This window comes from Silene latifolia, chromosome 3 (assembly GCF_048544455.1).
Source record: "Silene latifolia isolate original U9 population chromosome 3, ASM4854445v1, whole genome shotgun sequence".
Lineage (NCBI taxonomy): Eukaryota > Viridiplantae > Streptophyta > Magnoliopsida > Caryophyllales > Caryophyllaceae > Silene > Silene latifolia.
Window position 1 is genome coordinate 14,369,738 of NC_133528.1, and position 25,868 is coordinate 14,395,605.

At 36.1% G+C, this 25,868-nt stretch overlaps 3 long non-coding RNA genes, 7 other non-coding genes and 1 pseudogene across 11 annotated transcripts in view; 2 read left to right on the forward strand and 9 right to left on the reverse strand.

The window, feature by feature from the left end:
- Positions 1-1,385: 1,385 nt before the first annotated feature.
- Positions 1,386-1,600, reverse strand: LOC141650430 (small nucleolar RNA U3). The gene has a single exon (XR_012546465.1). It is a non-coding gene; the product is annotated as a small nucleolar RNA U3 (small nucleolar RNA).
- Positions 1,601-2,637: 1,037 nt separating this feature from the next.
- LOC141650038 (U1 spliceosomal RNA) lies at positions 2,638-2,798 on the reverse strand. Its single transcript, XR_012546101.1, has one exon. It is a non-coding gene; the product is annotated as a U1 spliceosomal RNA (small nuclear RNA).
- A 4,438-nt stretch (positions 2,799-7,236) lies between these two features.
- On the reverse strand, positions 7,237-7,449 carry LOC141650428 (small nucleolar RNA U3). The gene has a single exon (XR_012546463.1). It is a non-coding gene; the product is annotated as a small nucleolar RNA U3 (small nucleolar RNA).
- An 829-nt stretch (positions 7,450-8,278) lies between these two features.
- Positions 8,279-10,668, forward strand: LOC141645938 (uncharacterized). The gene is made up of 2 exons (XR_012545233.1): positions 8,279-8,640; positions 10,036-10,668. It is a non-coding gene; the product is annotated as an uncharacterized LOC141645938 (long non-coding RNA).
- On the reverse strand, positions 8,487-8,648 carry LOC141650003 (U1 spliceosomal RNA). Its single transcript, XR_012546069.1, has one exon. It is a non-coding gene; the product is annotated as a U1 spliceosomal RNA (small nuclear RNA).
- A 2,419-nt stretch (positions 10,669-13,087) lies between the features above and the next one.
- On the reverse strand, positions 13,088-13,305 carry LOC141650422 (small nucleolar RNA U3). The gene has a single exon (XR_012546458.1). It is a non-coding gene; the product is annotated as a small nucleolar RNA U3 (small nucleolar RNA).
- Positions 13,306-14,135: 830 nt separating this feature from the next.
- Positions 14,136-25,868, forward strand: part of LOC141645940 (uncharacterized) — a 33,026-nt gene continuing 21,293 nt past the window's right edge. Inside the window, exon 1 of the long non-coding RNA XR_012545234.1 lies at positions 14,136-14,495. This is a non-coding gene — a long non-coding RNA (uncharacterized LOC141645940). The remainder of the gene's footprint in view (positions 14,496-25,868) is intronic.
- Positions 14,343-14,503, reverse strand: LOC141650049 (U1 spliceosomal RNA). The gene has a single exon (XR_012546112.1). It is a non-coding gene; the product is annotated as a U1 spliceosomal RNA (small nuclear RNA).
- On the reverse strand, positions 15,464-15,682 carry LOC141650426 (small nucleolar RNA U3). The gene has a single exon (XR_012546461.1). It is a non-coding gene; the product is annotated as a small nucleolar RNA U3 (small nucleolar RNA).
- Positions 19,671-19,814, reverse strand: LOC141650093 (U1 spliceosomal RNA; annotated as a pseudogene).
- On the reverse strand, positions 22,343-25,272 carry LOC141647259 (uncharacterized). Of its 2 annotated transcripts, XR_012545697.1 has the most exons (3): positions 24,116-25,272; positions 23,216-23,367; positions 22,343-22,835 (listed from the first exon to the last, which is right to left on the reverse strand). It is a non-coding gene; the product is annotated as an uncharacterized LOC141647259 (long non-coding RNA). The 2 variants fall into 2 exon arrangements; XR_012545696.1 differs by lacking the exon at positions 24,116-25,272 and having other exon boundaries at positions 23,216-24,108.

Here is a 25,868-nt window from a genome sequence, read left to right on the forward strand (position 1 = left end):
GCAAGTCGAGTCGGGTCAATGTCGGGTCAGGTTATCAGCATATATTTTGTCTTATATATTTCGTTTTAGATGGTAATTTTATGTTTAAATAATAGGTAGGTGTATTAATTGTAGTTTTAAGTGAAAATAATTAAGATGAATGCCAATTTGGTGTTATTTAAACCATTATTAAGCTAGTTCATTATCAGGTTGAGAAAATATCGGGTCACGGGTCGGGTCGGTCGGTTCAGGTCGGGTTCGTGCTGGAGAAAATAAGGCTGTTATCGGTTATCGAATTGGTTCGGTTTTTGTTCACCCAATTTTCGGGTTGTATCGGGTCGGGTTTCGGGTCGGGTAAGCTTTTGCCAGCTATACTATTGAGTCTTCAACTGATAATACTACAGGGCTTAGCTATTAACATTTAACATTCTACTTGAAATGGGCGCAACCCCCACAGTAAAAAATTATGACGTATGATCCCACATGAGGAGACGTTAGGCTGGCGCACCTCGAGGTCGCCAATCTAGGCCATGACTCTTGATCATTGACCCCGTCCAAGGTAAGTAATCAAATTTTGAAAGCTACCCATATGTATTAGATGGGTTTTTAAATAATTTGTTAAATGTCCTTCTCTTAACTTATATACGTTTTCTTTTCTCATTCTTTTCATTCACGATCGATGTGATAATTCAATAGATATGTATTCTTAAGCCAATAGATACTCCAGTTGTAGGAATTTTTTGCTTGAATGGTTGTGACTTCAGATCCAGCACCGAAAACTCGATTCTCTATCATGTCCTTCTCTCTACATATTTTTGAAACAACTAAAAGAAAATATTAAAGTCATCCTATTGTGCTCCACTATTTTTTTTTTGGAGGAAAGAGGAGTGTTTAATTATATCCAAGCCATCTAGGCTAGGAGGTGTATTAATAAAGCTTAACGACTTCGATTTCCTACGGCTAATCGAGTAAAAATAAAGTTTAAAATGATGAGAACTTGACACTTTCATCCATGATCATGCCTAAAGACTTGCAGGGGTGTACTTAGATTATTGCTGTAAGTAATCCATGGTGAGTTGTTGACAATGTAAATGGGACGGAGTGTATATTTTGGCGGATTCAGCCATACAAGTTTTGTGTTCGTTTGATTCTTTGTTCATCATATACTTGGCTATTAATTTCGCTTATTTTCAGCTAATTGGCGTGGAAGCAGTCGAAAGTGTTGTATTCTCTGAAGGGAAACCTAGTAAGTAACAAAGAAACTTGGTTAGGGTTAGGGAGTTTTATTGTTATCATCTTGCTCACCATAGCAAAATTTGGAGATTGAAAACTCGTATGTTAGACATCTACTCCGCATAGTTTGTTCGTACACATAACGGAACGACAACCGGTTAAAAAGAACAAAAGATGTGTCGACGACCTTGCGACCATCCCAAGCCCTAATGGTCTAGGGAACGATCCTCTATAGTGAACCAACAATCTGGCGATCGCTGGTCGCTATTAATCACGCTCTGATCGCACGGCCTTTGGTTCATCAACCACACCCAGTCACCTGTCTCTGTAGATCTCAAGGATACAGAGGTACAACCCTATAGGAAAGATCCTGTTCAAGTAAGGTCGTGGCAAGTCTCCTATTTTGAACTAACATAAATATGCGTTTTCTATAATACTTTGCCGGTGTGGTTAGAATTATAAGTATTTAGACTACTTTTTCCCTCAATAATCTGAATATATCGCTTATAAAAATCATACTAAAATCAAGTGATAGCATTATGATCTTAGGCTTTCATATTGAAACGGCATTGTTTTGTTGTTCTGCGAAGCACTTCATATTGTGCTTAACTAAATTTAGGCTTTGATATTGAAATAACGACGTTAGAGAAGTCGCTAGAAGCCTAGAAGATACTGCCTCCGATTTTTTGGAATTGCTCTCTTTTTAATTAAGATTTGGATGTATTTGTCCAGCTTTAACGTATCAAGCCCAGGTTATAACACTATCGGTTCACATTCATCTGTATTCATAAAAGACATTGACTTAAGTCACGTTCATCGTAAGTTGTATGCATTGTTTCTACTTTCACATCCTTTTTATCAATAATTTGCCCGAAACTATAAACTTTCATTTACGATTGCCAAAAAAAAATCATATCAATTGTCCGAGTGATGCTAGGAAATCAACATTGAACGCCACATGATACACCAAGTTCAACTCACATTATCTTCATCACATAAGTGAAACACAAACATGAATCACTTTTCATTCAACACACAAAAAAAAGGATGGTTGTTCAATCAAAGTCAAAATCACGCACAACAAAGGAACGGTGACTAAACGCATATGACAAATTTAGTTCTACAATCAATGGAGGTGATGCGAGAGGCAAACAACCATCGAAAAAATCAAATTATAATTGCTACATTATAATATACATTGACATCAGACCTTTTTCAATCAACATTCATAATATACATTATAATTGCTACAATTGACGTTACAATCAATTCCCATTATTTCAAATTCATTGTGAATCCTAAAATTGCAAACCCAATCAATTCCAATTATTTTAAAACAGAATCAAATTCTTCCAACTGAATGCGTTAAATAACGTCAAGATACAGTGAGCAAGATCGGAATAAATTTTATTTTAACTTGTAATAGCAGAGGCCGCGCGAACGCAGGCCCCGTCATAACAAATAGGTGACGTACGAGATCCCTCCAAAGGAGTCGTTAGGTAGGCAACAGTCCAACGTGCAATGGACGTCGCCAACCTAGGTCATAAGTCTTCCTGATCACTTATTAACCCCGTCAAGGTAAGTTATGTTATGATTTTCCAACCTTTCGATATTTATATTAGTTGTATTCTCTTCTTTTAGGTTCGTTGTCGATGTGGGAATTAAATAGCTATATAATATTTTGAATTTTAGATCCAAAAAATTCATTGTCTATACTACTAGAGAAAAGTGTTGATTAAATTTTTAAAAATCACTTTTTGAAAATTACGGCCTTATTTAATTAATTGTGGTGTAAGACGGAAATAAAAGTGATAGAAAATGCGACACAAAGATTGATAGGTCACCCAATTTAATGTAATTGTGGTGTAATTAACACTTAGATTCTATTAACCAAATGAGATAAATCTCATACATCATTCATAAAATTCTTTAATTGCTTATTACAAGAGAACTAATGCCCTTATATAGGCTACTAATGACTTGGGAAATAAGAAACAAAAAATATAATAACCAAGCTACCCTTAGCCTCATTTTGATGTGTATCATATGATCTCCCACACGGGGAGACGTTAGGCAAGCGCACCTCCATCGTCATCGTGGAAGTCACCCACCTAGGCCATGAGTCTTGTTGATCATTGACCCCGTCCTGGTAAGGAATTAGTTTTTGAAAGCTACCCATCTATTGTTGATGGGTTGGTATATAATTTGCAAGTTGTCCTTTAATGTAGCGAAAATGTCTTAGTCTAGTGTTTAAGATGGGGGTATTGTGGACAACGAGTAGCAGATTTGAATTCCCATCCCTCTTTTGTAATGCGACTAAGTAGTAAGTACCCCACTTAGTTAGAAAAAACTTAGAAAAAAAGGAGCTTTAATGTAATGAAATAAATACTACGGAGTAGTATATAAAAAGTCATATACAACATAGTTTTGGATTGATCGCATACGAAAAGCTGAAGACTAGGCACTTAGAGTTCCTTTACGTAATAAGTGATTACATTATGAGCTTGATTTTGCGTGGCACTTAGTGAGGCCAAAGAAAACAAGAATTGGCTTAAAAAAAAAAAAAAAAAAAAAAAAAAGATGGATGTGTCGACGGTTGTGCGACCATCCGAATCCCCCGCCGACCTAAGGAACGATCAATCTTGACAAACCAAAGCAACCTACGATTGCCGGCAGCCGTTAATCACGCTCCGATCACACGGCTATTGGTTCTTCAACCACGCCACGTTTCCTGCCTCTATAGATCAGATCCTGTTCAAGTAAGGTCGTGTCTTGTGCTCTATTTTATCTTAATATATACATGCGTTTCATTGAATACTTTGCTGAAGTGGGTTCGTGATGTGACCATTATTTGCACACATTTAGTCCCCTAATTGAGCCCATTTTGCATACTATTATAGCATTCTTTGGCCATTTTATCCGTCAAAACCTTCCTATTTGCTTTTCTATCGCATTCTATATGTTTTGTAGGAAAGAAGAGAATAAGGCGGAAATTCCCGTCTTTCGTGCATATTCGGAAGCTATTTGATGACATTTGATGGATCAGTATGAGGAGGAAGCAAGAACTAAAGACCAAGCCTACAAGAATAAAATGGAAGTGAAGGAAAGGGAAGAATAGAAAAGAAAACGTGAACTGAAGACCAACCCGAGCGGATTTCTGAAATCCGTCCGTCCACAATACACGGAACCCGTGCGTCTTCTCCCCAATCCGCCCGTTTTCCTCTTCACCAATCCGCCCGGATTCTCTTGAATCCGCTCGGATTCCATCGCCAGAATCCGCCCGTCCCGACCTTAATCCGCCCGGATTCCAGCACAGCGCGATTTCGTCTTCTTCAAGCCTCAAAGAAAGACGCCCTTCCTTCAAGAAATACCGGCTTCTCCCTGCTCAAATCTAAAAAGTGTAATTACTAGTTTAGCCCTTAGTTAACCCTAATGCATCCACCTAATTTCTACTATAAATACCCCACTTGTAAATAATCATGGGAATCTTTTAGCTAGAAAACTCCTTCGTTAGATTAGATTAGGAGTAGATTAGAATAGATTACTCTTTAATCTTTTCACAAATTACACATAAATCTTTCCATAGTTATTGTTCAAGTTTATTATTTAAGTTTATTATTGGGTAATTGAAGATTATTGGGTTATTATTGGGAGATTGACAACCTTCCATCAATCATCAATTTCTTCTATTATTCTTTGCATTATTATTTTGGAATCTCCATAGGTATAACTCTCTTAATCCTTGTTTTAATTATTGTTATCTTTATTACTTGTTCATCATGTTTTACCTTGTTAATATGATTGACAACCTTGTTAGCATGTTAAACTTGATAATGAGTGAGTAGTCTCTTAGCTAGGATTAGTGGGTAATTAAGGGAAACAAACATGGCATATATAAGATGATGAACAAAAATTAACCTTTCTGAAACATGTCACCAAAGATCAATATTGTCATATTGGAAATTATTAACATCATAAACAGGATGTCAAATAATTCATTATCATAACCATCTATGCATAACAATTTATTTTAGATCCAAATTTTATGTTGCATACGACCATACAAAATTTTCCTTTAACATGCTCCATATATATCCAAATATATCACATAAGGAATCGGATACATTTTTCATAACTTAGAGAGAAAATACAACTCTTTTGTTTCTCCTAACATTTTAAGGAGTATATGGCCAAAACATTTTGACCCAACTCTTTTGCACTGTATATCCCTATCCATGCTCTACTCATGAACATTTCATTTTATGATGTTAGCAAATGGCCTTTGTGTAAAATTAAGCTTGACATGTCGACATGCACTCGTGTTTGATATTCCTAAACAACTACTCTCGCGCTGTTCGTTTTTGGCTGTGAATGTTGCTTTTGTTTTTGTACAAATAATAGCAATTGTCGAGCAGCCTGATCCATCATTACTAATCGGCTATTCAGGTGGTTTTCGGAGGCGGGAAGCTTAGAGCATGCCTATTGAGTAGAGGGGGCAATCGGGTCACTCGGGTCGGTTATGGGTCGAGTCAAAGCGGGTCGGGTTATATCGGGTTCGGGTTATGTCGGGTCAGTGACGGCTTCGGGTCGGTTCGGTTTATGTCGGGTTGTCTTCGAGTCGGGTCATCAACGGGTGGCAAGTCGAGTCGGGTCAATGTCGGGTCAGGTTATCAGCATATATTTTGTCTTATATATTTCGTTTTAGATGGTAATTTTATGTTTAAATAATAGGTAGGTGTATTAATTGTAGTTTTAAGTGAAAATAATTAAGATGAATGCCAATTTGGTGTTATTTAAACCATTATTAAGCTAGTTCATTATCAGGTTGAGAAAATATCGGGTCACGGGTCGGGTCGGTCGGTTCAGGTCGGGTTCGTGCTGGAGAAAATAAGGCTGTTATCGGTTATCGAATTGGTTCGGTTTTTGTTCACCCAATTTTCGGGTTGTATCGGGTCGGGTTTCGGGTCGGGTAAGCTTTTGCCGACTATACTATTGAGTCTTCAACCGATAATACTACGGGGCTTAGCTATTAACATTTAACATTCTACTTGAAATGGGCGCAACCCCCACAGTAAAAAATTATGACGTATGATCCCACATGAGGAGACGTTAGGCTGGCGCACCTCGAGGTCGCCAATCTAGGCCATGACTCTTGATCATTGACCCCGTCCAAGGTAAGTAATCAAATTTTGAAAGCTACCCATATGTATTAGATGGGTTTTTAAATAATTTGTTAAATGTCCTTCTCTTAACTTATATACGTTTTCTTTTCTCATTCTTTTCATTCACGATCGATGTGATAATTCAATAGATATGTATTCTTAAGCCAATAGATACTCCAGTTGTAGGAATTTTTTGCTTGAATGGTTGTGACTTGAGATCCAAAGACCGAAAACTCGATTCTCTATCATGTCCTTCTCTCTACATATTTTTGAAACAACTAAAAGAAAATATTAAAGTCATCCTATTGTGCTCCACTATTTTTTTTTTTTGGAGGAAAGAGGAGTGTTTAATTATATCCAAGCCATCTAGGCTAGGAGGTGTATTAATAAAGCTTAACGACTTCGATTTCCTACGGCTAATCGAGTAAAAATAAAGTTTAAAATGATGAGAACTTGACACTTTCATCCATGATCATGCCTAAAGACTTGCAGGGGTGTACTTAGATTATTGCTGTAAGTAATCCATGGTGAGTTGTTGACAATGTAAATGGGACGGAGTGTATATTTTGGCGGATTCAGCCATACAAGTTTTGTGTTCGTTTGATTCTTTGTTCATCATATACTTGGCTATTAATTTCGCTTATTTTCAGCTAATTGGCGTGGAAGCAGTCGAAAGTGTTGTATTCTCTGAAGGGAAACCTAGTAAGTAACAAAGAAACTTGGTTAGGGTTAGGGAGTTTTATTGTTATCATCTTGCTCACCATAGCAAAATTTGGAGATTGAAAACTCGTATGTTAGACATCTACTCCGCATAGTTTGTTCGTACACATAACGGAACGACAACCGGTTAAAAAGAACAAAAGATGTGTCAGACAACCTTGCGACCATCCCAAGCCCAGTAATGGTCTAGGGAACGATCCTCTATAGTGAACCAACAAACGCGATCGGTCGCTATTAATCACGCTCTGATCGCACGGCCTTTGGTTCATCAACCACACCCAGTCACCTGTCTCTGTAGATCTCAAGGATACAGAGGTACAACCCTATAGGAAAGATCCTGTTCAAGTAAGGTCGTGGCAAGTCTCCTATTTTGAACTAACATAAATATGCGTTTTCTATAATACTTTGCCGGTGTGGTTAGAATTATAAGTATTTAGACTACTTTTTCCCTCAATAATCTGAATATATCGCTTATAAAAATCATACTAAAATCAAGTGATAGCATTATGATCTTAGGCTTTCATATTGAAACGGCATTGTTTTGTTGTTCTGCGAAGCACTTCATATTGTGCTTAACTAAATTTAGGCTTTGATATTGAAATAACGACGTTAGAGAAGTCGCTAGAAGCCTAGAAGATACTGCCTCCGATTTTTTGGAATTGCTCTCTTTTTAATTAAGATTTGGATGTATTTGTCCAGCTTTAACGTATCAAGCCCAGGTTATAACACTATCGGTTCACATTCATCTGTATTCATAAAAGACATTGACTTAAGTCACGTTCATCGTAAGTTGTATGCATTGTTTCTACTTTCACATCCTTTTTATCAATAATTTGCCCGAAACTATAAACTTTCATTTACGATTGCCAAAAAAAAATCATATCAATTGTCCGAGTGATGCTAGGAAATCAACATTGAACGCCACATGATACACCAAGTTCAACTCACATTATCTTCATCACATAAGTGAAACACAAACATGAATCACTTTTCATTCAACACACAAAAAAAAGGATGGTTGTTCAATCAAAGTCAAAATCACGCACAACAAAGGAACGGTGACTAAACGCATATGACAAATTTAGTTCTACAATCAATGGAGGTGATGCGAGAGGCAAACAACCATCGAAAAAATCAAATTATAATTGCTACATTATAATATACATTGACATCAGACCTTTTTCAATCAACATTCATAATATACATTATAATTGCTACAATTGACGTTACAATCAATTCCCATTATTTCAAATTCATTGTGAATCCTAAAATTGCAAACCCAATCAATTCCAATTATTTTAAAACAGAATCAAATTCTTCCAACTGAATGCGTTAAATAACGTCAAGATACCGTGAGCAAGATCGGAATAAATTTTATTTTAACTTGTAATAGCAGAGGCCGCGCGAACGCAGGCCCCCGTCATAACAAATAGGTGACGTACGAGATCCCTCCAAAGGAGTCGTTAGGTAGGCAACAGTCCAACGTGCAATGGACGTCGCCAACCTAGGTCATAAGTCTTCCTGATCACTTATTAACCCCGTCAAGGTAAGTTATGTTATGATTTTCCAACCTTTCGATATTTATATTAGTTGTATTCTCTTCTTTTAGGTTCGTTGTCGATGTGGGAATTAAATAGCTATATAATATTTTGAATTTTAGATCCAAAAAATTCATTGTCTATACTACTAGAGAAAAGTGTTGATTACAGCCTTTTAAAAATCACTTTTTGAAAATTACAGCCTTATTTAACAGAATTGTGGTGTAAGACGGAAATAAAAGTGATAGAAAATGCGACACAAAGATTGATAGGTCACCCAATTTAACAGAATTGTGGTGTAATTAACACTTAGATTCTATTAACCAAATGAGATAAATCTCATACATCATTCATAAAATTCTTTAATTGCTTATTACAAGAGAACTAATGCCCTTATATAGGCTACTAATGACTTGGGAAATAAGAAACAAAAAATATAATAACCAAGCTACCCTTAGCCTCATTTTGATGTGTATCATATGATCTCCCACACGGGGAGACGTTAGGCAAGCGCACCTCCATCGTACTGTGGAAGTCACCCACCTAGGCCATGAGTCTTGTTGATCATTGACCCCGTCCTGGTAAGGAATTAGTTTTTGAAAGCTACCCATCTATTGTTGATGGGTTGGTATATAATTTGCAAGTTGTCCTTTAATGTAGCGAAAATGTCTTAGTCTAGTGTTTAAGATGGGGGTATTGTGGACAACGAGTAGCAGATTTGAATTCTCATCCCTCTTTTGTAATGCGACTAAGTAGTAAGTACCCCACTTAGTTAGAAAAAACTTAGAAAAAAAGGAGCTTTAATGTAATGAAATAAATACTACGGAGTAGTATATAAAAAGTCATATACAACATAGTTTTGGATTGATCGCATACGAAAAGCTGAAGACTAGGCACTTAGAGTTCCTTTACGTAATAAGTGATTACATTATGAGCTTGATTTTGCGTGGCACTTAGTGAGGCCAAAGAAAACAAGAATTGGCTTAAAAAAAAAAAAAAAAAAAAAAAAGATGGATGTGTCAGACAGTTGTGCGACCATCTGAATCCCCTGCTGACCTAAGGAACGATCAATCTTCAGCAAACCAAAGCAACCTACTGATTGCCGGCAGCCGTTAATCACGCTCTGATCACACGGCTATTGGTTCTTCAACCACGCCACGTTTCCTGCCTCTATAGATCAGATCCTGTTCAAGTAAGGTCGTGTCTTGTGCTCTATTTTATCTTAATATATACATGCGTTTCATTGAATACTTTGCTGAAGTGGGTTCGTGATGTGACCATTATTTGCACACATTTAGTCCCCTAATTGAGCCCATTTTGCATACTATTATAGCATTCTTTGGCCATTTTATCCGTCAAAACCTTCCTATTTGCTTTTCTATCGCATTCTATATGTTTTGTAGGAAAGAAGAGAATAAGGCGGAAATTCCCGTCTTTCGTGCATATTCGGAAGCTATTTGATGACATTTGATGGATCAGTATGAGGAGGAAGCAAGAACTAAAGACCAAGCCTACAAGAATAAAATGGAAGTGAAGGAAAGGGAAGAATAGAAAAGAAAACGTGAACTGAAGACCAACCCGAGCGGATTCTCTGAAATCCGTCCGTCCACAATACACGGAACCCGTGCGTCTTCTCCCCAATCCGCCCGTTTTCCTCTTCACCAATCCGCCCGGATTCTCTTGAATCCGCTCGGATTCCATCGCCAGAATCCGCCCGTCCCGACCTTAATCCGCCCGGATTCCAGCACAGCGCGATTTCGTCTTCTTCAAGCCTCAAAGAAAGACGCCCTTCCTTCAAGAAATACCGGCTTCTCCCTGCTCAAATCTAAAAAGTGTAATTACTAGTTTAGCCCTTAGTTAACCCTAATGCATCCACCTAATTTCTACTATAAATACCCCACTTGTAAATAATCATGGGAATCTTTTAGCTAGAAAACTCCTTCGTTAGATTAGATTAGGAGTAGATTAGAATAGATTACTCTTTAATCTTTTCACAAATTACACATAAATCTTTCCATAGTTATTGTTCAAGTTTATTATTTAAGTTTATTATTGGGTAATTGAAGATTATTGGGTTATTATTGGGAGATTGACAACCTTCCATCAATCATCAATTTCTTCTATTATTCTTTGCATTATTATTTTGGAATCTCCATAGGTATAACTCTCTTAATCCTTGTTTTAATTATTGTTATCTTTATTACTTGTTCATCATGTTTTACCTTGTTAATATGATTGACAACCTTGTTAGCATGTTAAACTTGATAATGAGTGAGTAGTCTCTTAGCTAGGATTAGTGGGTAATTAAGGGAAACAAACATGGCATATATAAGATGATGAACAAAAATTAACCTTTCTGAAACATGTCACCAAAGATCAATATTGTCATATTGGAAATTATTAACATCATAAACAGGATGTCAAATAATTCATTATCATAACCATCTATGCATAACAATTTATTTTAGATCCAAATTTTATGTTGCATACGACCATACAAAATTTTCCTTTAACATGCTCCATATATATCCAAATATATCACATAAGGAATCGGATACATTTTTCATAACTTAGAGAGAAAATACAACTCTTTTGTTTCTCCTAACATTTTAAGGAGTATATGGCCAAAACATTTTGACCCAACTCTTTTGCACTGTATATCCCTATCCATGCTCTACTCATGAACATTTCATTTTATGATGTTAGCAAATGGCCTTTGTGTAAAATTAAGCTTGACATGTCGACATGCACTCGTGTTTGATATTCCTAAACAACTACTCTCGCGCTGTTCGTTTTTGGCTGTGAATGTTGCTTTTGTTTTTGTACAAATAATAGCAATTGTCGAGCAGCCTGATCCATCATTACTAATCGGCTATTCAGGTGGTTTTCGGAGGCGGGAAGCTTAGAGCATGCCTATTGAGTAGAGGGGGCAATCGGGTCACTCGGGTCGGTTATGGGTCGAGTCAAAGCGGGTCGGGTTATATCGGGTTCGGGTTATGTCGGGTCAGTGACGGCTTCGGGTCGGTTCGGTTTATGTCGGGTTGTCTTCGAGTCGGGTCATCAACGGGTGGCAAGTCGAGTCGGGTCAATGTCGGGTCAGGTTATCAGCATATATTTTGTCTTATATATTTCGTTTTAGATGGTAATTTTATGTTTAAATAATAGGTAGGTGTATTAATTGTAGTTTTAAGTGAAAATAATTAAGATGAATGCCAATTTGGTGTTATTTAAACCATTATTAAGCTAGTTCATTATCGAGTTGAGAAAATATCGGGTCACGGGTCGGGTCGGTCGGTTCAGGTCGGGTTCGTGCTGGAGAAAATAAGGCTGTTATCGGTTATCGAATTGGTTCGGTTTTTGTTCACCCAATTTTCGGGTTGTATCGGGTCGGGTTTCGGGTCGGGTAAGCTTTTGCCAGCTATACTATTGAGTCTTCAACTGATAATACTACAGGGCTTAGCTATTAACATTTAACATTCTACTTGAAATGGGCGCAACCCCCACAGTAAAAAATTATGACGTATGATCCCACATGAGGAGACGTTAGGCTGGCGCACCTCGAGGTCGCCAATCTAGGCCATGACTCTTGATCATTGACCCCGTCCAAGGTAAGTAATCAAATTTTGAAAGCTACCCATATGTATTAGATGGGTTTTTAAATAATTTGTTAAATGTCCTTCTCTTAACTTATATACGTTTTCTTTTCTCATTCTTTTCATTCACGATCGATGTGATAATTCAATAGATATGTATTCTTAAGCCAATAGATACTCCAGTTGTAGGAATTTTTTGCTTGAATGGTTGTGACTTCAGATCCAGCACCGAAAACTCGATTCTCTATCATGTCCTTCTCTCTACATATTTTTGAAACAACTAAAAGAAAATATTAAAGTCATCCTATTGTGCTCCACTATTTTTTTTTTGGAGGAAAGAGGAGTGTTTAATTATATCCAAGCCATCTAGGCTAGGAGGTGTATTAATAAAGCTTAACGACTTCGATTTCCTACGGCTAATCGAGTAAAAATAAAGTTTAAAATGATGAGAACTTGACACTTTCATCCATGATCATGCCTAAAGACTTGCAGGGGTGTACTTAGATTATTGCTGTAAGTAATCCATGGTGAGTTGTTGACAATGTAAATGGGACGGAGTGTATATTTTGGCGGATTCAGCCATACAAGTTTTGTGTTCGTTTGATTCTTTGTTCATCATATACTTGGCTATTAATTTCGCTTATTTTCAGCTAATTGGCGTGGAAGCAGTCGAAAGTGTTGTATTCTCTGAAGGGAAACCTAGTAAGTAACAAAGAAACTTGGTTAGGGTTAGGGAGTTTTATTGTTATCATCTTGCTCACCATAGCAAAATTTGGAGATTGAAAACTCGTATGTTAGACATCTACTCCGCATAGTTTGTTCGTACACATAACGGAACGACAACCGGTTAAAAAGAACAAAAGATGTGTCAGACAGCCTTGCGACCATCCCAAGCCCAGTAATGGTCTAGGGAACGATCCTCTATAGTGAACCAACAATCTGGCGATCGCTGGTCGCTATTAATCACGCTCTGATCGCACGGCCTTTGGTTCATCAACCACACCCAGTCACCTGTCTCTGTAGATCTCAAGGATACAGAGGTACAACCCTATAGGAAAGATCCTGTTCAAGTAAGGTCGTGGCAAGTCTCCTATTTTGAACTAACATAAATATGCGTTTTCTATAATACTTTGCCGGTGTGGTTAGAATTATAAGTATTTAGACTACTTTTTCCCTCAATAATCTGAATATATCGCTTATAAAAATCATACTAAAATCAAGTGATAGCATTATGATCTTAGGCTTTCATATTGAAACGGCATTGTTTTGTTGTTCTGCGAAGCACTTCATATTGTGCTTAACTAAATTTAGGCTTTGATATTGAAATAACGACGTTAGAGAAGTCGCTAGAAGCCTAGAAGATACTGCCTCCGATTTTTTGGAATTGCTCTCTTTTTAATTAAGATTTGGATGTATTTGTCCAGCTTTAACGTATCAAGCCCAGGTTATAACACTATCGGTTCACATTCATCTGTATTCATAAAAGACATTGACTTAAGTCACGTTCATCGTAAGTTGTATGCATTGTTTCTACTTTCACATCCTTTTTATCAATAATTTGCCCGAAACTATAAACTTTCATTTACGATTGCCAAAAAAAAATCATATCAATTGTCCGAGTGATGCTAGGAAATCAACATTGAACGCCACATGATACACCAAGTTCAACTCACATTATCTTCATCACATAAGTGAAACACAAACATGAATCACTTTTCATTCAACACACAAAAAAAAGGATGGTTGTTCAATCAAAGTCAAAATCACGCACAACAAAGGAACGGTGACTAAACGCATATGACAAATTTAGTTCTACAATCAATGGAGGTGATGCGAGAGGCAAACAACCATCGAAAAAATCAAATTATAATTGCTACATTATAATATACATTGACATCAGACCTTTTTCAATCAACATTCATAATATACATTATAATTGCTACAATTGACGTTACAATCAATTCCCATTATTTCAAATTCATTGTGAATCCTAAAATTGCAAACCCAATCAATTCCAATTATTTTAAAACAGAATCAAATTCTTCCAACTGAATGCGTTAAATAACGTCAAGATACAGTGAGCAAGATCGGAATAAATTTTATTTTAACTTGTAATAGCAGAGGCCGCGCGAACGCAGGCCCCGTCATAACAAATAGGTGACGTACGAGATCCCTCCAAAGGAGTCGTTAGGTAGGCAACAGTCCAACGTGCAATGGACGTCGCCAACCTAGGTCATAAGTCTTCCTGATCACTTATTAACCCCGTCAAGGTAAGTTATGTTATGATTTTCCAACCTTTCGATATTTATATTAGTTGTATTCTCTTCTTTTAGGTTCGTTGTCGATGTGGGAATTAAATAGCTATATAATATTTTGAATTTTAGATCCAAAAAATTCATTGTCTATACTACTAGAGAAAAGTGTTGATTCTGCCTTTTAAAAATCACTTTTTGAAAATTAAACCTTATTTAATGTAATTGTGGTGTAAGACGGAAATAAAAGTGATAGAAAATGCGACACAAAGATTGATAGGTCACCCAATTTAACAGAATTGTGGTGTAATTAACACTTAGATTCTATTAACCAAATGAGATAAATCTCATACATCATTCATAAAATTCTTTAATTGCTTATTACAAGAGAACTAATGCCCTTATATAGGCTACTAATGACTTGGGAAATAAGAAACAAAAAATATAATAACCAAGCTACCCTTAGCCTCATTTTGATGTGTATCATATGATCTCCCACGCGGGGAGACGTTAGGCAAGCGCACCTCCATCGTACTGTGGAAGTCACCCACCTAGGCCATGAGTCTTGTTGATCATTGACCCCGTCCTGGTAAGGAATTAGTTTTCGAAAGCTACCCATCTATTGTTGATGGGTTGGTATATAATTTGCAAGTTGTCCTTTAATGTAGCGAAAATGTCTTAGTCTAGTGTTTAAGATGGGGGCATTGTGGACAACGAGTAGCAGATTTGAATTCCCATCCCTCTTTTGTAATGCGACTAAGTAGTAAGTACCCCACTTAGTTAGAAAAAACTTAGAAAAAAAGGAGCTTTAATGTAATGAAATAAATACTACGGAGTAGTATATAAAAAGTCATATACAACATAGTTTTGGATTGATCGCATACGAAAAGCTGAAGACTAGGCACTTAGAGTTCCTTTACGTAATAAGTGACTACATTATGAGCTTGATTTTGCGTGGCACTTAGTGAGGCCAAAGAAAAAAGATGGATGTGTCAGACAGCCGTGCGACCATCCGAAGCCCCTACTGACCTAAGGAACGATCATCTTCAGCAAACAAAAGCAACCTACTGATTGCCGGCAGCCGTTAATCACGCTCTGATCACACGGCTATTGGTTCATCAACCACGCCACGTTTCCTGCCTCTATAGATCTCAAGGATACAGAGGTACGAGCCTATAGAACAGATCCTGTTCAAGTAAGGTCGTGTCTTGTGCTCTAGTTTATCTTAATATATACATGCGTTTCATTGAATACTTTGCTGAAGTGGGTTCGATTCTTAAGTAGACTATTTTTCCTCGGTAATCTGAATGTACAGCTCATAAAAATCACATAATAAGTTATTACATTATGAGCTTACTAGTATTGGTGTCCGGCTTCGCCTGGCCTACCTTTACTTACCATTAAATTGTTTTTTTCATTAAAAAAAATTACTTAAAGTTGTATAACTCATAAATTTATCATTAATATATTTTTTATAACATATCCTAAAATTGCGATGAAATAAATTTTGAGACAAATTCACTACTCTCGCTATTAGTATTTTACTCTTATTAATGAAACAATAGTAATGACATTTCACTACTTGCCCGTAATCATTGTTACTTTCACTACTCCCGTCGTAATTATTATTACTGTCACTATTGTCACATTAATATTGATAATTTCACTACTCCCGCCGTAATTATTGTTACTTTCACTATTGTCGTATTAATATTGATTATTTCACTACCGTTGTTGTTTCTACCACTCTCACTAATCTCGTTGATAATATTGTTACTTTTACTATTCAAATGAGTGATTATTATCATATAACTATATCCTATGTTACTACAATTCTTTTCTTTACTGACGAAATTATTTTTAATACTTAGGCATGCAATTTTAAGAGGATTGTATATTTATATAAATATATTACATATATGCATTAAATCAAATTGAAATAATTATGCAATATTATATATTATGGAATCTAACTTGAATTATTTATAAACTACTTATTATATTTTTGTATGTTAAATAATTAACATCTCTATACATCTAATAAACTATAAAGTTTAATAAAATTGCATAGATTTTAAATTTAATATATAATTTTATGATTATAATAATTAATACTATAAGTGTGCATGTTTATACTAATTAATTATTTTATTTTAAGGAAATTGATCATCTTCTAGTCTTCTATAAATATTTAGGAAAATTACCAGACATCTTCTTTCTTTTAGTCTCCTTGAAATTGACCATCTTAATTAATTATTTTATTTTAAGGAAATTGATCATCTTAATTAATTATTTTATTTTAAGGAAATTGACCATGTTTAGGAAAATTACCAAGCTTTTATATAATTTAATTTTAACCCAAACTATATAATATTTGCATTGAGATCCCTTAATCGGGTCCATGACACGGTGCTATTGATTTAGAACTATATAGTATAATTAATTTGTATAACTTTCTTTAATAACATTAAAGTCCCTTGGTTTCTGGATTTAATATATAATATTGATATATCTGAAAAGAGAGAGGAAGTCCGTCATAGGCCTCGATTTCAATACGCCATTGTTTTATTGTTCTGCAAAGCACTTCATATTGTGCTTAACTAATGAATTAATCATAGATAAAATAATTGCGGAAAAAAATGGAGATAAAAATAAAATCAAAGCTAAAAAGGTATGAATTGTGACCGATGGTACAAACTGTAGAACTAGGTTGCACCAAAACGGACACGGACACGGACACGTGACACGGCATCCCATGAAATGTAGGACACGGGACACGTTATTTAAATTTAATAAAATATAAATTTTGTAGTTATATATGTGTGATTTTGTTTTTGAAAAAGTATTTGATATTAAATTTAAATAAACAAAGGTAAAATTTGACGTTAAATATAACTTATTCGCATTTCTAAAACCAAAAACCAACTTATAATCAATTTTTTTCGACATCTCATTACTTTTCTAAAGAACATCATTTGTCCACCAAACTCAACTATATAACAATTCACGTGAATGCCTATGATGGAGTGTCAAACTCAACCATATAATATCTCCCACTCAATGCAAGATGTCTTTCAGGTTGTTCTTGCACGTGATCATATCATAAAGTGGTTTCCTCGATCAGGAGAATGACTGTCTGACCGGATAATCTACTATATATCGCATCCGAGCGTGGCCACGCATTCACGGTCATCTCTCCTCGAGTGGCCTTGAAATAAATATGACTTAAAGGGACAATCCCGTTGACCTATTTTCTTCATTCGATACAGATCACAATGACCCAGTAAATGCTCATCGGCCTCCTTTTACGGTGCGACCTAGAACAAAAACCAAAGCCACCGGAAAACCGTACCAGCTCAAACAAATAGTCACCAGTCTTAAGAATTGACTCAAAGGAATAAATAGAAATGCTTGTCACGACCTAACAACAAAAGGACTCTATAAACGGTCACCGTCCGACAAATTGTCTCACAATATGCCTATGTAATCGACCAGTCATCACTATGATCATATGACAGTCGAACCTGTCATCTATCGCCTTACAATTTAGTCACTCCGACACGTCACCTCATTAAGTAACTAGGGACAAAATACAATGTTAATCTAGTTCACTTAATAGGGTTCGACATTGTCTTTACAACCTATTTGGAGAAAACAAAGTATATAAATTCAGACATAAAACTGAATATAACGATAAATGCAACTTATCATATATGAAATAATAAATACAATATTTTGATTATTACATATCATATAATTTACAACAGTTCTGGCATTCGTCACAACCCCATCGAAACTACATGACTATCATGTTTAGCTTGAGACAAAGGTTTGGTTAAAGGATCAGCGATGTTGTCAGTTGTCCCAACCTTATAAACTATAATTTCCTTCCTTTCGATTAAATCTCTAATTACATGAAATTTCCTAAGTACATGTCTAGATTTGTTTCTAGTCTTGGGCTCTTTTGCTTGAAAAATTTCCCCACTGTTATCACAATACAAAGTGATAGGATCCTCGGCGGTAGGAACAACCTTCAGTCCCTCAAAAAATTGCCTAATCCAAACAGCTTCCTTTGTAGCTTCAGAGGCTGCAATGTACTCAGCTTCCGTTGTCGAATTAGCAGTCACAGACTCCTTGAAACTTCTCCAGCAAACCGCCCCTCCGTTCAACAAAAAGACAAAACCAGCCTGGCATTTCAAATCATCCCTATCGGTTTGGAAACTGGCATCCGTATAACCTCTTATACGTAATTCAGATTCTCCTCCAAACACTAAGAATGAATCTTTAGTCCTTCTCAAGTACTTTAGAATATTCTTGACGGCTATCCAGTGACTCTCACCTGGATTTTCTGAAAATGACTCGTCATACTCAAAGCATACGAGACGTCAGGACGAGAACACATCATAGCATACATGATCGATCCAACAGCGGAAGCATAGGGAATCGATTTCATGCGTTCAATATCCTTAGGCTCAGTAGGACACTGTGACTTACTCAAAGTGATCCCACTACCCATAGGTAGAAAACCTCTCTTGGAGTTTTTCATATTGAATCGGTCAAGAATCTTATCGATATAGGCTTCTTGAGTCAATGCTAATATTCTTTTGGATCTATCCCTATAGATCCGGATACCCAAGATGCGCTGAGATTCTCCCAAATCTTTCATTTGGAAGTGATTTCTCAACCACTTCTTAACAGAAGCAAGCATATCAACATAATTCCCAATGACTAATATGTTGTCCACATAAAGAAGTAAGAAAACAACTTTATTCCCACTAAACTTCATGTATAAACATGGTTCCTCAACACTTCGAGAAAAACCATTCTGTTTAATAACATGATCAAAACGATGATTCCAACTCCTTGACGCTTGCTTAAGACCATAAATGGATCTCTTAAGTTTGCATACTTTGTTAGGATTAACATTAACATTCTACTTGAAATGTTAACATTTACCACCTTATGGTAAATGGCGTGAATGCCTAGGCACTTGCTGCACATGGCCTAGCCATTCTAAAGAATATCATGGGCACCTTAAGTTTGCATACTTTTCTTAGTGCACATTCTATATTAACATTAACATTCTACTTGAAATGGTGGTTTTTGCGAGGGGGGGAAGCTTAAAGCATGCCTAGAGTCTTCAACTAAGACTACAGGGCTTCCCTATTAACATTAACATTCCACTTGAAATGGGTAGGGGTCGCGCGAACGCAGACCCCCATAGTAAAAAATTATGACGTACGATCTCCCACTTGGGGAGACGTTAGGCTAGCGCACCTCGTGAGGTCGCCATTCTAGGCCATGACTCTTGATCAGTGACCCCGTCCAGGTAAGTAAGTAATTAATTTTTGAAAGCTACCCATCTATAGTAGATGAGTTGGTAATTAATTTGTTAACTGTCCTTCTCTTAACTTATATACGTTTTCAGTTCTCATTCTTTTCCCTCATGACGGATGTGGTAGTTCAATGGATCTCTATCCTTAAGCCAATCGATACTCAAGTTCTGGGAATTTTTCGCTTGCATCATTTTAAACTTTAAGATCCAGCACCGAAAACTTGATTTTCTGTCATGTCCTTCTCTCTACATATTTTTGAAACAAGTAAAAGAAAATATTAAAGTCATCCTAGTGTGCATGACTACTTTTTTTTTGGAGGGAAGAGGAGTGTTTAATTATATCCAAGCCATCTAGGCTAGGAGGTGTATTAATAAACCTTCTTGACTTCGATTTCCTGCGGCTAATTAATCGAGTAAAAATAAAGTTCAAAATTATGAGAACTTGACACTTTCATCCATGATCATGCCTAAAGACTTGCAGGGGTGTACTTAGATTGCTCTAGGTATATATTGCATCAGCTGCAGTCATTTTATTGCTATAAAATAAGACTCACAGTCATTAGAGTGTGCAAGTGTTAATGCATTACGTAACTAGAATATCTCAATAATGTCGTTGATGCTTATATCCAGCTACTACCGATTAAAAAGAAAGAAAGATGTGTCAGACAGCCGTGCGACCATCCCAAGCCCAGTTATGGTCTAGGGAACGATCATCTACAGTGAACCGACACGGCTAATGGTTCATCAACCACCCCCAGTAACCTGCCTCTGTAGATCTGAAGGATACAAAGGTACAACCCTATAGGAAAGATCCTGTTCAAGTAAGGTCATGCCTTGTAACTAATTTTGACCTAATATAAATATGCGTTTTCAATATTACTTTGCCTGTGTGGTTAAAATTATAAGTAGACTACTTTTTTCCTCAATAATTTCGAATGTACTGCTTATAAAAATCATACTAAAATCAAGTGATAGCATTATGATCTTAGGCTTTGATATTGAAACGGCCGTGTTTTATTGTTCTGCGAAACACTTTATATTGTGCTCAACTAATCTTAGGCTTTGATATTGAAATAATGGCGGCATTGGAGATGTCGCTAGAAGCCTAGAAGATATTGCCTCCGATTCTTTGGAATTGCACTCATTTTAATTAAAATTTGGATGTAAATTGTCCAGCTTTAACGTACGTATCAAACCCATGTCATAACACTATCGGTTGACATTCATTTGTATTCATAAAAGACATTGGCTTGAGTCACATTCATCGTAGTTGTATGCGTTGTTTCTACTTTCACATCCTTTTTATCATTAATTTGCACGTAACTATCATATCAATTGTCCGACTAATGCTAGGAAATTAACATTGAACGCCAGATGATATACCAAGGTCGACTCAGATTATCTTCATCATAATGAAACACAAACATGAATCACCATTCATTTAAAAAGGATGGTTGTTCAATCAAAGGGAAAATCACGCTCAACAGAGGAACGATGACTAAACGCATACGACAAATTTCCTATAAACAAAACCAGTGAAACTCCATAAATACCCCAGATTTTGGACACCTATATAGAACCATCCACAATCTACAATTATAATTGCTTAGATTCAATTGACATGACTACTTTAAATTTTAGAATATCATTGACATCAGACTTTTTTCAATCAACATTCACAACATACTTATAGTTATAATTGTCCCGGTCTACAATAATTGTTGCTCCAGACATGACTATTCTGAATTTAAAGTATCATTGTCATCAACTTTTTCAATCAAATTCATTGTGAATACTAAGATTGCTAACCCAATCAATTCCAATTATTTTAAAACAGATTCAAATTCTTCCAACTGAATGCAAGTTAAATAACGTCTTGATACTCTTGTCAAAAAATTCCAATTATTTTTTTCCAATCAAAAAATTCATTGTCTATACTCTTGTCAAATCAAATTTTATAATAATTCTCTCATATGACCGTCCTATAACATAGGACAAATCCAATAGAAAAATGAGCCCACTAAAGAAATAAGAATCAATAGCAAAACAAAATAAAACCCACGATACTGTGTAACCTCCTCCTTTTTAATTATAAAACCCGTCAAATCGTGCCGCCTGCGTTGAAAATTCAATCACAAATTCAAACCTTCAAGAGAGATTCAAGTCATCGCGACCCTCTCAAGAAATCAAATTAACATCGCTCGTAGAGTAATTAAAGTTGTCTACAACGCACCCCTCACATGTACCCCGTACACGTACCCCTTACAGCATATTAGAATCAGAGGATACATTAGCGATTGTACACGTAACTTTTAATATTTACTAGTCGTTGCGCCGCGCCCTCCCGGGCGCGGGCCCCGATTTGTGGTTCTGTGCGTAGTAAGATTTGAGGAAACTTTGCGAATATTTAACGGTTTTGTGCATAGTACATTTTGTGTATAAGCCTGCCGATCTGGGGTAATAAAGTTGTTATAATCCCACGTCTGTTTGCAGTTTTAGCTTTGAGATTATGATGCGCCAAAGCAAATAGTGCATAGAAAGTGAGCAACATAGTCTTGTAGAAAAGATAGTTAATTATACACGATATTTAATGTGGATCTATTAGTCGGTTGTTACTAAATAAGCGCAACTGCCAAGAGCTATTCTTTATATGCCTTTGCAGTTTATTACAAAACACCCTAACATTAGACGGCCGCTGTTTATCAGTGGCACAGCGGTTAATAAACTTGATCAAAACTTGCTAAGGCAGCTTAAAACCGTCTTGCTGTTTAGATTAGTTCCACATCCACAATGTCTCTAATACAAGCTAATGTGCTCACGGCTCAACCAATCTTGCATCTTTTCCCTTTAAAGGGAGCTTAATCAACTGGTTGCATCTGAACGTAATCTCCTTAATTTGATTCACAATAATATTTTGGCTAGAAATGAGATCCTCCATCTTAGCTCTCTATCTTTGATGTCATGCATAGTATACACTTGCACTGAAAATGACTCTAATGTACTTCAGCTGCAACTTTCTTCCCCTGCAAATTTGTAGCCATGTCAAGGATTCTGCTCTTGCCATCTTAATGCCAAGCCATGAAAAGCTTAGCTTGAATAAATCAGTGATAAAGTATGATATAAATTGTAGTCATGTGAATCAAAGAAAATTCAGGTTTGCAAAATGAGCATCACGTGAAAACATGTTCTTAGAAATCATTTCAAAGGCAAAATGTAGTATGATAAAATCCAAACTCTCAACTACAAGCAACCAACGTAATTGTGGAGTTTAACATCAAAATCAATTTTTGATATTCAAAAACAATAGAACTCTAGTAGTACTAAAGGCAGTGCATCCTTTACTAATGATTCACATTAGGAACATACAAAAACAGAAAATGACATAACAGGCGCAAGTCGAAACCTGAGAATTAGCACGAAACCTTAGACAAAGTAATGTGGCCTTAAGTTGATCCCCTGCAGCTTAATTGTTTTGCCATCTGAATAACTATCTTCGAGTGTGGGAAACTTGACTGCTGTGGCAGCAGGAATTATTGCTTGATTTGCGACGACAATCTACGAAAACAACATTAGAATCCATATAACCAAAAATTGACAGCTACCCAATTGCGAGTTGTTTACATGAAGCAAAGAAAGCAATAAATTTTGACATTGTAATAAACAAAAAACCTTGCCACCATTTTTTTTTGAGATCAGACATATCTGCAAAATAACCTCTGCTCATCTCATCTTTACTGCATTACATGTCGAAAAGGATAAATAGTATTCGGCTTAAACACAACTAAAAAGTAATGAAATGTAAACTGAGAAACATACAGTCGAGCACGTTCTTTCTCAATAGCATCTTTGCTACCCATCTGAAGTAAACCCCCTGAAATAATACTCCCTCCGTCTGTCTCAATCATTTGTTTACCTTTGGTTAAAATACCCCTCACGGAGAACAAATAAGGTAAATAAATGACTAAGACAGATGGAGTAATACGGAATCAATCAATAATAATATAGAACTTATATAGAACTCCACTTCCTTCAACTAATAACTCAATAAACTAAAAAAACACCTCACAATCAACAAAAATTCAACCAGTAAAGCCATATGTTTGACGCAAGGATGGAGCTAATTAGTAAAGAAAGGCAGAGTGATTATTTGAGACAACCGCAACCGCAAAAACGAAAAGACTACAAATAAATGGTTAATCGTATAATAAGGGATTTTTAGCACAAAGAAATCTAATGATTTATTCAAAATCAATCAAATTCGGAAATTAGGATTAATAATTTTAGGGAAAATTAAAATATATACCTTGAAAATTCTTGTTTGAGTAGTGAACGAAGCCTAGGTAGGATGCCCTTTGGTATGAAAAAATTGAAAAGAGCAAATTATACCGGTATATATGGTCCTGCGATCCCCTTCGGTAGTACTAAAAACTCTTACTCCAAAGCGGCGATCAAACCATCTAAGCTACACCAAGGCTCACAATTAGATCAGGTTATTCAATTGAAAATCTGGGCTAAATTAGCATTTTCCTTGTCGCTATCTAAAGGAACAACCAAATATGAGAATAAAATGGTGACCGGAATTGGCAAACTATATGGTGACTGAAATGGCGAAATCACTGATGTGTAAGATATCATACAAGAGAATAAAAATGTTACCATCCCCATCAAGTGATACATCTGGCCGCAGTGTCAAGGCCCTTCCAAATTTCTGCCTTCATCAACAATGTTAGCAAATTAGAAACCATAAGACCAGTGCAAACAATGAAGTGTTAAGGAGAAGAAATCTATTTTACGCAATTCATTAACTGAGTTGGCAGACTAAAAAGAACCGCAACTTCATCTACAAATCCATACCACATCCAATGAGCATGTCAACAATTGCATATACATTACAATTCATCTACTGAGCAGTTCTAATTTACCCAAAAACATAAAGAGAAATCATGATCATGTTACATTGACATAATTCTCAGTTCCCCAGATGTTGGAGAGTAATTAGGATTCCGAATTCAGTGTCTAGATCTCTCAGAAACTTTCAAAACTTAAAATGATCATCAAGGTCCATGAAATACCGATAAACACAGTTTGATATTAACACTGAAAACACTTTCTGAGGCACAGTTCCTCTAATATGCACTGAAAGTATAGCAGGCGAATATTAATCCCGGAAAGTGATTGATAACTAACAAGATCAATGTCATCGAATGTACGTAAAGTAATTGAAAACCACATAATGTAAATGTAATTTAAATCAATAAGGACGTGGTAAGATGATGTTAGTAATAGGCCACTATCAAATACCCAGGCAACTCGTGTAAACAAATCAATAAACGTCTTAAGTAACAAGCAGCCTCGGTAATAAATGACTTAAGAAATAATTGATGGCCAAAGAAATTAAAATATAAGAAAGGAGAGGGATTAGGCAGAATTTACGTAAAGTATGAAGAAAGGACTTAGCAGGAACTGATAGGAAGCTAGTAAAGAGTGAGTGGTAGAAATGATTAAGGCTAGTCTTTACGCTATTAATTTAGGTAAAGTAGTCACATGCCTATGAGGGTAGGCCTTGGGCTTCATGGAAAAAAAATCAAGTTGTCAACTTGCCATGTGCCTAGGTGATGAGGTAAATGATAAATCAAGGTGAAAAGAGGAATAACGAGTGTGGATCTTGTTCGCGGATTTCTGCGACAGCCTTTCGTATTTCGGGCATAATTTCATCTACACAACTCCGATTGAGGTGTTTTCAGTGGCGTTAGAAAGCTAAGAGAAAAACCTACAACTTTCATTTTATGACCAAGAGCTAATTTCTTTTTAAAATATCAAAAAATTAGCATCAACGACGAAGTAGTTATTCGTCGGCATAGGGAGTGTAAATTTAGGATGGGTATTTGGATATCATTATCGAAAAATAATAGATTTTAAAGGATAAGATTTTATTGTCAATCATTCTTATTATTTAAAATAGGAGTTTTATTATATAGGATGACGTGAAAATTACGGGGTGTTACATAGACCACTTGATTTTTCGATGTCGTTTCATTTAGCATACTTTCATAGCT